The sequence below is a fragment of the Schistocerca serialis genome, chromosome 12 (assembly GCF_023864345.2).
Source record: "Schistocerca serialis cubense isolate TAMUIC-IGC-003099 chromosome 12, iqSchSeri2.2, whole genome shotgun sequence".
Classification (NCBI taxonomy): Eukaryota; Metazoa; Arthropoda; class Insecta; order Orthoptera; family Acrididae; genus Schistocerca; species Schistocerca serialis.
In genome coordinates this window covers 61410195-61422138 of record NC_064649.1, presented here as the reverse complement: position 1 = coordinate 61422138, position 11944 = coordinate 61410195, and the positions used below count along the sequence as shown (strand labels likewise).

Sequence of the window (11944 nt, the reverse complement as noted above, 5' to 3'; positions counted from 1 at the left end):
AGCGAAGGATTTCCCTAATTTAAGGCTTAGAAAATTATACCTTGTGAACCTTGTACGGGGCGGTGAAATCCAGTATTTCACACATTTTCGCCAATGTAACGTGATCGTCTGAATCAAGGTACGGTGCATCGCATTACTTATTTACAATTTGAAAATGGATGCAAGTCTGAATTTGGCTTACTTTAACCATAGTCTAAGTGAACTGTCAAAGTAACTTTTCCAATACAGTCTAGGTATTACGAAACAATACTAATAAATTTGAAAAGTTGCGACAACAGTGAAAGATGAATTATTTAAAACTCCGAAGCAACGGTAATTACCCGAAGACTACAACCGTCAGACGCTAACGGTCGACAATTAGCATTGGTTGTTTATTGTAGGCTACGATTAACATCGCAGTAATAATATGTAATTTCCCTTGTATGCGACTTCAACGGCTCTGTATTAACTTGGAAACGTGACGAAAGGAATATCTATGGCTAGACTCGTCAATAAAAATTCGACCAAGATGAAAAGTTTAAGTTGTAACATGTTGTAAGGACTTTTTTTTTTATTTTTTTTAAATTGCAAAGAACGACGAAATAGGTTGACTATCACAAAATAAAGAGGTAAAAACGATTTTGTCAGAGGCTGGCGTCACGATTGAATGATATATGGTAATGGTCAGTGTTTTATATTTTACATTTTTTGTACCTAAAAATGCTCTTTGGTAGTTGTCAGTACAGTACTTTACTGGCGTCAAATTTCCATTAACGCTCCGTCGACAGATGTCGCATTTCTGTCGGCAAAACGGCTAAGAAACAGAAAAGAATGCTTGAATGAATTCTGGCAGATTGGAGTTAAAAGTGGGTTCAGTGGCATGCAAAGTAGGGGCAAGTCAGTTGGACTGTGAGAGCACATGCAAGTTTCATTTTAACGAAGATTGTTTAAGAAAATATTGTATTTGAATTAAATGTAAATGAATTTTTCTTGGATATTATATACTTCTTGTTATCTGGGATTTTCCTAATAACCATGTTTGCTTATAGCTGGACCCACAAAACGTTATTTTTGAAACTAAAATAATGATTTTTGCGTGAACATGAATATCACCTTCTTGCCCTCTTTGCTTTTTCGTATATGTAAACAGCAAACGTTAAATCACTACATCTACATGTACACACATTATCTGTAAATCACTGTGAATTACATGGCAGAGAGTACATAGCATGTTGACAGACACTGTAGTTTCTTTCTGACCCAATGGCGTATGTAGTAGAGGGTAGAATGACTGTTTAAATTGCTCTGTTCTTGTTTCCACGATCGCTACGGGAGCGATACGTAGGAGGTGTGAAAAATGTGTATACGTACATCGCTTAATACTTGTGTGTGAAATTTCGTAAGCAGACTTTCGGGGGATACCGTGCGTCAGTCCTCAACAGCTTGCCCATTCAGATTTTTCAACATGTCCCGTGAGTAAAACAAAACTTGTGGGTATTCGTGCCTCTATTCTTCGAACAAGTTCAGTGTCCCCTAATACTCCTGTTTGCTATGGGTCACAGGAATGTGAGCGGTATTTGAAGATGGAACATTCACACAAGTGATATGTAACTAGCATCCTTTGCAGACCTACTGTGTTTTCCCAATATCCCGCCAATGAGTCAGAAAGTACCGCCTACCTTGCCTACGACTGATCCCATGTGATCATTCCATTTCATATCCTTACAAATTCTGTATTATACGGTTTTAATTCGAAAAACACTATCAAACGCTATTTTTGCTGTTTACTGATCCACAACCACGGACACGTGGAACTGACAAAGGCATTTGGAAACTGAAGGTGCGACTTTTCGTTACATTTTGAGGAAAATATGACGTGCCTGTTGTAATTACCAAGTTCTCTTTTGTGGGCGCTGATGGACGCTACTTTAAAACGAAGGAAAAATGGAACTGCGTTTGTTCACCTAATATTAATCTCGTATTCTTTGCCATAAGCGACTGGATTTGTGTTATTTTACAGACTTGGAATGCCGTGGTGTTGTGCGAGCCTCGAACGGTACACATATCGTCAAAGCGCTATTTACTAGTGCGTAGGTATCAGAAATAATGACACACTCGAGGAAGTTATGTTCAGCACTTAGCAAGTTATGAAATTTTCGATGGTTGGAAATGGTCATAAACACTGTTGTAGCATTGGTATTACAGTAATTTTTGTGTATGCGCTGTATCGGGAAACTACTGGATGCCCGACCTATTTTTATTGCAATTATTTGCTTGTTCCATTGTCCTACAATCGCGCCTTCGGTTAATAGCAGTAACAGCCAAACATCTTGTATACATATTTTCGTGTATACTATTTTAATTCTCATACTGGACACTGAACTTTGTAGTCGGAAACAGTTCTGGCACTTTCTCACTTTGTATGAAGGATCAATCGCCTAAACTGGTGCTTACAAGCTTTGTAGATATTACTCTACATGTGCGCTTGCTTTGCTGGTATTAAAGCTGATCTTCTGCTCTCAGTCATACGACATTTCCACTAGTACAGAACTTCACTCTGATAATTCTTCTCCTCTTTCGTTGCACAAAAAACTCTCTCTGTACAGATCAGAAGTGATTTTCTTTAAAAATCAAGACGGAACCTGACAACGCTACAAAGTTTCAAAAACGGTCTAGAGTTGACATGGGCGGGAAAATAGATTGTGGAATAGGAAATCTGGAATCTATAATTTCCAAAACACGTACTGTAGTGCTGATGTGGCTAACATCAGGCGGTGCTGGAAAATCGTCTGCGACTAACGGATCTAGAAACCCCAAATACGGTCTTAACGTAATTACAGGATGGCCAGACTGCCTAATGGGAAGACAATGACCGTCTTGTAAATACAGTTATTTCAGATTATTTTTTTAGCATGAGGTACACGACTGGCTTCATAACCCGCTTCGAATTATTAGCAAATCATGGTCAAATGATGTTAGCGTACAGACGTTATCCACAAGGGGTAAACTCCTAATACGTGAAACCGATTTTTAGCAGCGTACCATCTGTGGAAATTGGTTCTACAAAAGATGTTAAAAAGGTAAAACAAGGTCATCGTTTAGCGTGTATCATCTGTCGTCCCCTCATGGCTAAATCACCCTTCGCATCCTGTTTCAAACAAGACGAACAAAGATTGTCGAAACAGAATTACCAACAATGTAACAAATTGGGCGAATAGAGCGAATGAGTTATGACTTAAAACTCAAATAACATCCGAGATTTATTTGTGGTTAAGATTAAAAGAACGTGGACAGGGAAAAAAAAGGTAATGGAGTGTCTCCTTGGTATGCATCACGTACAAACAAGCTATCCAAGAAGTACAGCGACATTTCCATACTGTCGTTTACGTATGTTTCGACGTACACAATTATTTTTAACTGACTTTTGTTTCGTGTTATTGTGATGTAACAAGCTGAAATGCTGAAATTTGTTAGATTAAATTTTACATGTTTAAAAAACTCACCCCATCCTTTCAGAGGCGGCAGAGAAGAAAAATATTGCTAATAGAATCATCATTACCTTCATTGTAGGCTATATGGCGACCGCGTCTGCAACAAAATAAAAAGCTTTTAACGGTCTGTCATCACTGTTTCCCTTACTTTTTAAGCATTATCAGTGGCATGTAACGTTATTTCTACTTCTTATTTAAATATGTTATATATTGTAAATAACAACATAATTTAACAATCTTCTGCTTAGCAATTTTGCGATAAGGGCCTATTGCCAGGCTGAAAATACCTTCTGACGCACATGTTCATCGAATACTGAAAAAAATCTCAATTCTTGCTTATTTAATCGCCGAGGCGATTCTTTTATAAAAAGAAAATGATAACAAGCGAAACAAGTTACGGCATTCTTAAGCGTTTCCACAGTTGTAATGCGAAAATATAATTCACTGTTCAAAAGCTGATTTAACAAATAAAAAATAATGTAATTTATTTTTGACAGCTCGCAAATATTTTTATTTAGGCTCTAACCGATTTTCGGTTTCGTAGGCGGTCATCGGATAAAAACTCTCAAGCACAGGCACGGGGAACTCACGAAGGCATTAGGTGAAACTGAAGTTGCGACTTTTCGTTACATTTTGAGGAAAATATGAACTGCCTGTTGTAATTATCCAGTTCTCTTTTGTGGGCGATGATGGACGCTAATTCAACACGGAGGTAAAATGTAACTGTGTGTGTTCACATAAAATTAATCTCGTATTCTTTGCCATAAGCGACTGGATTTCTGTTATTTTACAGCAGTCAGGTTCCTACCTATCTGTGAGTACGAAGAATGTGACACTGTTACTGATATGCATGGTTTCCCGTTAAAACATTCTCAACATAGATCGAATCTGTCTTGCGCAGTACTCAACGTCTCTTTTTCTCAGGCAACGCAACTGCCACAGCTCTGAAACCTATACCTAACATCAGAGCCACTGTTTCGATTTGCTCTATCTTATGCATAATCTTAGAAATGGATCAGCAGCATGTTAATCTGTCTATAATTGCAACGGTCACCACCTGACGATAGTGCAAGAAGCCGGAAACGGGTTACTGAATACATAGAAAAACCCTGTAGCAGAACGGCAAGAACTTAGTATTTATGTTTATTAGCATGTTATGTCAAGCACCGATGGCGAATTCAACTGTAATTGGGATTTTTCCTTTACAAAATGATCCTGTATATGCAGGATCATCTATGTTACACTTAATATTACTGATTTGCTGCCGACTTTTTTTCTACTTGAATAGTTATTCACAGAATTCAAAGAACTCAATTTTTTTTTGTCTTCATTATCCAAATGCGTTTTACGTTGTTCAGTCGTTACGGTACGTTTTTCGCTGAGTCACCAGCTCTAGCGAAGATGGACGTTTCTATGCAACAGATCAAATTTATTTCATTCGTGTTTAACATTCCAGTGCAGCCCTTGGATGAGGATGACACGGCGGCCGGACGGTATCGTTGGGCCTTTATAGCCTGTCCGATTCGATGTGTTTCCAACACTGTCATGGTTTTTACTCATATTTAGTGATGTTAGATAGCGTTTCATAGGACACAGCTCATGAGCAAAAGCAGCCGTTGATTAATTTGAAACCAGAATTAAGACGCCTGATATGACAAAGAAAAAAAACCTGTCTGGATAACGAAATAACAATTTTAGCCGCAAGATGCAATTATTTGTTTAAAAAATTCTTCAGTTAGAAACAAGTAATGAAATTTCTCTTTGGAGTTCACGTGATGAAGATTTTTTCATGTGTTCTGACGTCTTAGGGATACTACAAGAGCGCTGAGAGACATTGATAGCCGGCCGAAGTGGCCGTGCGGTTAAAAGGCGCTGCAGTCTGGAACCGCAAGACCGCTACGGTCGCAGGTTCGAATCCTGCCTCGGGCATGGATGTTTGTGATGTCCTTAGGTTAGTTAGGTTTAACTAGTTCTAAGTTCTAGGGGACTAATGACCTCAGCAGTTGAGTCCCATAGTGCTCAGAGCCATTTGAACCATTTTGAGAGACATTGATGGATGCAGAATACGGATTAGCGTTTTGTCTCCAGTGTTTTGTGTATTTCTAATCGATTTTCAACACTGCCATGAGCGTTATTTTAAGAATATGAATTCATTAAACGAGAAACATACCTAGAAAGCTACGTATCTGTAAATACACGCGAAGGACTGTCACCACAGATTTCTCTGAAACGATTCTCTACTCGAAATGGCTACCAGTCCGAATAGCCACGCGCTTTAAAGCATCGTTTCCGAAGCGTGGGGAGGCGAACTTGCCTAACACCGAAATAGCGTCGCGAATTAACCAGGACGGCTGGTACGCCTACAAGCCAAGATGTGATTTTTAGGTGGTTTCCCGCACCCCACAAGATACATGCCGGGCTGGTACCCGAATCACGTCTCAAATAAACACTACGCAGACATTTAGAAAACTCTGTCACACTTGGACATGTGATTTACTCTAGATGTGGACAAATGAGGTACACAAATACCGCCCGACAGGAGGGGGGTGGGAGGGGGAGGTGTAAGAGAAATGACCATACATGTTTAGTCTCTTAAAAACAGGTGAACAGCACCATCATGGTAAATGGTGTGCACGGAACATAGACTGAAACGTAATATGTACCGTAATCTATAGATCGTTAGAGGGACTGACGTTATTTAACAAACGACAACATATTTTTATTTTAGTTAAGGCAAACTAGTGGAATATATCAGGAACAAAACGTTGTTTCATAGAATCAACAGTACTGGTGCATGTTTTAAGTGGCGTTCCTCCAACACATAAAAACGTATTCTTGGCACAAGCTGAGTGAGAAGAGCTTGTACAGTTGAATTGTGTAGTTGAACATTTTATAGCAACTGACTACAAACAGTGGATAAGACAGCAATATTTATCGAGTTTCCTTCTGTCTAATTTCACATTTCATCCAATTTCATCATATACGCACCTATATGGAGCAGTAAAGAAAAATCGTTTCAAAGAATTTGTTGATTCTTTGTTTACCACTTTACAAATGGGTCTGAGCACTATGGGACTTAACATCTGAGGTCGTCAGTCCCCTAGAACTTAGAACTACTTAAACCAAACTAACCTAAGGACATCACACACATCCATGCCCGAGGCAGGATTCGAACCTGCGACCGTAGCAGTCGCGCGGTTCCGGACTGAAGCGCCTAGAACCGCTCGGTCACCGCGGCCGGCTACCAGTTTACATCTTACACTTTGTTCACCATTCTGGATCGATGTATTATCACTTGCGTTCAAGACCTACTTTTACAATTAACTGAATACTGCGGTAACAGAATGTACCTTCCATACGAAAAACTTTTTTACTAACGGTTAATTCTGTACGTAAACTGTTGATACGTTCCTGTTAGCTTTCTATGCTTTCGTGTGTATCTCCTACAAATATCTCGAATCGTGATCGCATACGGCGTCTGTTTTAGCATTTCACCCAGTCTCTCTCTCTCTCTCTCTCTCTCTCTCTCTCTCTCTCTCTCTCTCTCTCTCTCTCATCGTCTCTGCAAGTTAAGGTATCATTTCTCGATCTGTATGCTATAGATGATGAATCTTGTTTTCTGAACTTCTGTCACGTCTTACATCGGGTAGCTTCAACTGTAAAACCTACAAGATGATCATTCTCTCGCAGTGTTCCCTCTGAATACTCGGAACCTATAGAGTGTATGTAAATGACAAATTAGGTGCATGATATAGCATTACCCTCGAAAGATCGAGTGGATAATCCTTTAAGTCGCTTCACGTCTAAATCTGCTGCGGAAAAACGTAGGACGCACGACAAAAGCATGTGAATTATTTCGTAGTTAGTTACCTTAGAAGTCGGCATTATTTTGAGAAAATGACCTTAGAAGAACCATTTAGCTGCTAAACTTACAAAAATGGTTGCCTCAATTTTATTTTTATGGAACCAGCAGTTGTTGCGTGAACGAGTAACGCGTAAACCGGTACAAGGGCACAACCTTATTTTTATATATTAATGTATCGGAAAACTGACGAGTAATTAAGTACAATTATAAGCAGCGTGGAAGAACATCCTTCGTGTGGTCAGTTGTTTAAATAATTTGAGATACATGTAACACTGTCCAACTTCACTGTTCTACGATGAAGTTTATTATCAGCAAAGCATGTGAGACAAAGTGTCCACCGAATACACGTAATGGTTGAGGAACAAATTGTCAGTACTACGCTGCAGGCCTGGGTGGCCGAGCGGCTCTAGGCGCTACAGTCTGGAACCGCGCGACCGCTACGGTCGCAGGTTCGAATCCTGCCTCGGGCATGGATGTGTGTGATGTCCTTAGGTTAGTTAGGTTTAAGTAGGTCTAAGTTCTAGGGGACTGATGACCTCAGAAGCTAAGTCCCATAGTGCTCAGAGCCATTTGAGCCATTTTCAGTACTACGCTACTTTGGTATCTGTTTCCAACAAAGAAAAGCATTTGCATATACAGTCTTAATACTCTTTGAAGGGCTAGAAATCGAAATTAAATGTTCGGAAAAGAATACAGCAGATGCGAGTAGATACACGTTACAACTCCTTCTCCTAGTGTATTCACTGACACGTATAGCCTACTGTCTAAAAAAATTTACGTTCTCAGAAGAATGATACTACTTGCATTATTCATTTCACACTTCCTTAATGTTGCTTCATGTATAGACTTCACCAGTTTTCTTTGGTTAAGCCACAGTGTACCCCATTTTAAAGTGTGGTCAAACTGAAACATAATATGACAATGTTAACTCAAAATATATGTACATAAGCTCGTAAGAGCTTATATCGTTCTGATATGACGGTAACTACTTTTAGCTGCTCATCCAAAAGTTTATCTTATACATGCATAAGTCGCAATGAACTAAATTAAAATTCTAAGCTATCGTTTCGCTATAGAACAGCAATAGTCAGCGGCTACATTCATAGAATGGACTTCATATTACCAGGGGAATACGCGAATCTGTTAATGCAAGGAATATACTTCAAGCTTTGAAGGTCGACAGGCATATAGTCAGTGCTAGTGTCCCCCTTTAGGTCCAACTAGTGCAGAAAGCAGAATATCCAGCCGTGTGTGTGTGTGTGTGTGTGTGTGTGTGTGTGTGTGTGTGTGTGTGTGTGTGTGTGTGTGTGTGTGTGAGAGAGAGAGAGAGAGAGAGAGAGAGAGAGAGAGAGAGAGAGTGTTTTCTGCATTGGATAACCTTGCAGAAAGAAACTGTTGGGAAGTAAACAAAGCCTTCCGTCTGTCTGATGTCTGCTTCAACCGCTCAGCCCCTCAGTTTACCCCGACTATTTACGTTCATTCCTTATTTGTATTCAGACCAGCATCATATTTGAATGTCTAAGAGTCGAGATAATTACGAGGTCCACATTACACTATCAGCATCAATATGATCTGTGGCCCATGTAACGGAGCGACTAACGATTATTCTGCGACTACTACAGCTGCGTGTCGGGTGTGCGTAAAATAACGGATGTCATAATGAGACACATTTAAGGACAGGGAAAATGGTAACTAATCGTGTACAGAAAGATAGTGAGGGCTGCTATATCCGAATGCACACCATATTGTATAGAATTCCTAAACTGCTGTGTGAACTTCTTGCAAGTATTGCTGGCACTGTGTGGTTGAAGTTACAGCCACGACATCGCCAACTGTACTAAACGATATCAAATTCACTCTGCGATTCTGCGGGCCCAATATTTGAAAGCGGCATGTTTATTGAAACTCCCTGTACTTTGCTCGATTGTTGTGGTTCCTATTTTGAAGTATAATACTGTGTATTATTAAATCACCGTACACGTTCGAAACAGATGCATGGTTTTCTCAATGGAGACAAATGTTTTTGGCGTTGATTGAGCCTTTAAAGACTTTTGTGAAAGCGCTTAATGTCTAATGCGCTTAAACTCGTGTCTCTTACGTAAAAGAAACACTATTATCTTGTGTTGTTGACAGAATCTCGGAGGATTCAAGGGTCTCAACATTTGTCCTGGTTTAAAGAAATCAGTGCGATTTCACAGTGTGTGTGTGTGTGTGTGTGTGTGTGTGTGTGTGTGGGTGGGGGGGGGGGGGGCGGCTACGTGTATTTATACCTAAATTGTCGAGAAATATAATGCGTATTCAGGAAAAGAAGATTGCAATAATATTTGTGGCGCGGCAGAACAGTTTCGTAAAAGAAAGACAAAAATAACACTAAACAGACAAGGTTCGAAATACAGAAGCTGATTAAGATGATATTTAAATTGTGTTACTACTCTCAGCCGAATGAGAAATGGATGTGCCGACAGATTGGAACAATACCTTTTATAAATAAGTTTCTCTCTACTGTCACACCCATAATTTGTGCGGCCGTGTAGACAACGCAGACTACTATGTTTTCTTTTAACTTTTTTCACATATTGTTAATCAATTGTGTTTTTCACAGTAGCTCAATCACTGCATTAGCGAAGTTTGGAAAACCATCTTTTATTCATCTGCTTATTATTGCATTCTCAACGCTATTCGCCAGATGTCTATGTCTACCTTGTAACAAGCTAAATGGCTATAGTACCTCGAATTAATTTTCGCTCTGCAGCGGCGTGGGGTGCAGATTACAGTTGGGACCCGGACCGGTACTCGAAACCGGAACCTTTGCCTTCTGGGGACAGTTATTCTGCCGAGTGAACCGTCCAGACACGATCCACGACCCGCCCTCACAGCTGTACTTGCGCAATGACCTAGAGTTTTGGGAACTAGTGAGGCATTCGTGACCAGGGAAACTTCACCGGTGGACATTTACGCGGAGAGTACCTAACATAACCTCCGGCCGCGGATCGACTCCGGTTTTCCACAACCAATGGAGGACGAATCTTTGAGAAGGCTAGCCAGTCGTGATGCCGAAACGTCAGACGAACCGTCAGACAAACGTCGGCCGAAGGTCACGAAATTAAAGGCAGCAGGTGATTCGTCACCTCGAGTTTGTCAAAAACCAAATAAACGAAATGAAAAACGTCACAAGTACGCCACATTTTTTGCTGCAGAGTACTATAGCAAGGGCGTCGAGAAACTGATACCATATTCGGAAGGAAAGTTGTTCAAACCCACATCCGGTATTCTTAATTTAACTTTTCCTTAAATCTATGGTTTAATTTGTTGTCCAACGCCTCTAGCGACTTCTTGTCGTTGAAAGGCCAGCCTTCGTTTCTGTTTCGCCGTCGGCCAGTTGACAAATCTATGTGCATCCGGCACTGTCTGTGGTCTCCCGTTGGCCTGATAACGCCACACGCTGTAGCTCGATCCATTTTCATGTTTGTGCTCTGCTGACAGCAACTCTTCCGTTTACTTTTTTTTGCTTTGCTTTTGTTTCTGTAGTTTCTGACTGTAAGATCACCCATTCGTTCTGTATCCAAATGATGGCAGACTGACCATCCTTTGTAGATGGGTGAAAAAGTCATGGTACTGCGATACCATTGCTCCTTTGATAGCAGCTAAAAAGCAATTTCTCCTGTTCAGAGCGACGCTATTTAATATACACAATGGTGCGCAAAGATAAGGATTGAAAGTAACTTTCGCATCGCATGTCACTGCCACGTATCATAGTTCGATGAAATTTCGACTATACGTAGAAAGTGCTGCTACTGTATACAGCAGAAGGTAACTCAAAGCAATGGGAATTAGACGATGAGAAATGAAACTTTTCTTCAAAGACAATAATTACAATGCAGTCTGTAACCTTCCCATGTAAACAAAAAAAAAAAAAAAGTGAAGCACTTAAAAGCACTCCGTCTTTAGGCCACGAGTGGCCTACCGGGACCATCCGACCTTCGTGTCATCCTCAGTGGAGAATGCGGATAGGAGGGGCGCGGGGTCAGCGCACCGCTCTCCTGGTCGTGGGGATGGCATTCTTGACCGGAGCCGCTACTATTCGGTCGAGTAGCTCCTCAATTGGCATCACGAGGCTGAGTACACCCCGAAAAAATGGCAACAGCGCATGGCGTCCTGGATGGTCACCCATCCAAATGCCAACCCCGCCCAACAGCGCTTAACTTCGGTGATCTCACGGGAACCGGTGTATACACTGTGGCAAGGCCGTTGCCAAAAGAAATGATTACATTTGGATAATTAAATTCTGGTGAATGGAAACTGATAAATGTTAACTCATAAAAACTGATAAATTTTGACGTAAGCAGCGCTACGCCATGGCCCTGTCAAATCAGTGTCAATCTGTCCGTGAGAAATAAACTGAGAAATTCTTACCTCGTGATGGTGTCGCCGGATAACGCTGTCTATATATCTGCTCGTAAATGGTACAGCTTAGTGCAATGCTGGTCCATCTACTAATACCGGATAACATTTGTCTGAGATCTGAATTACGAGAAAAACTGACTTTACTTAGTGACACGGCTGCACAGCTAGTCGCCTGATTTACTAAAGAGCACATGACTATGATCTG

The 11944-nt window shown here is 40.6% G+C and overlaps 1 pseudogene; it reads right to left on the bottom strand.

The window, feature by feature from the left end:
* Window positions 1–11470: 11470 nt before the first annotated feature.
* Window positions 11471–11588, bottom strand: LOC126428532 (5S ribosomal RNA; annotated as a pseudogene).
* Window positions 11589–11944: the final 356 nt, after the last annotated feature.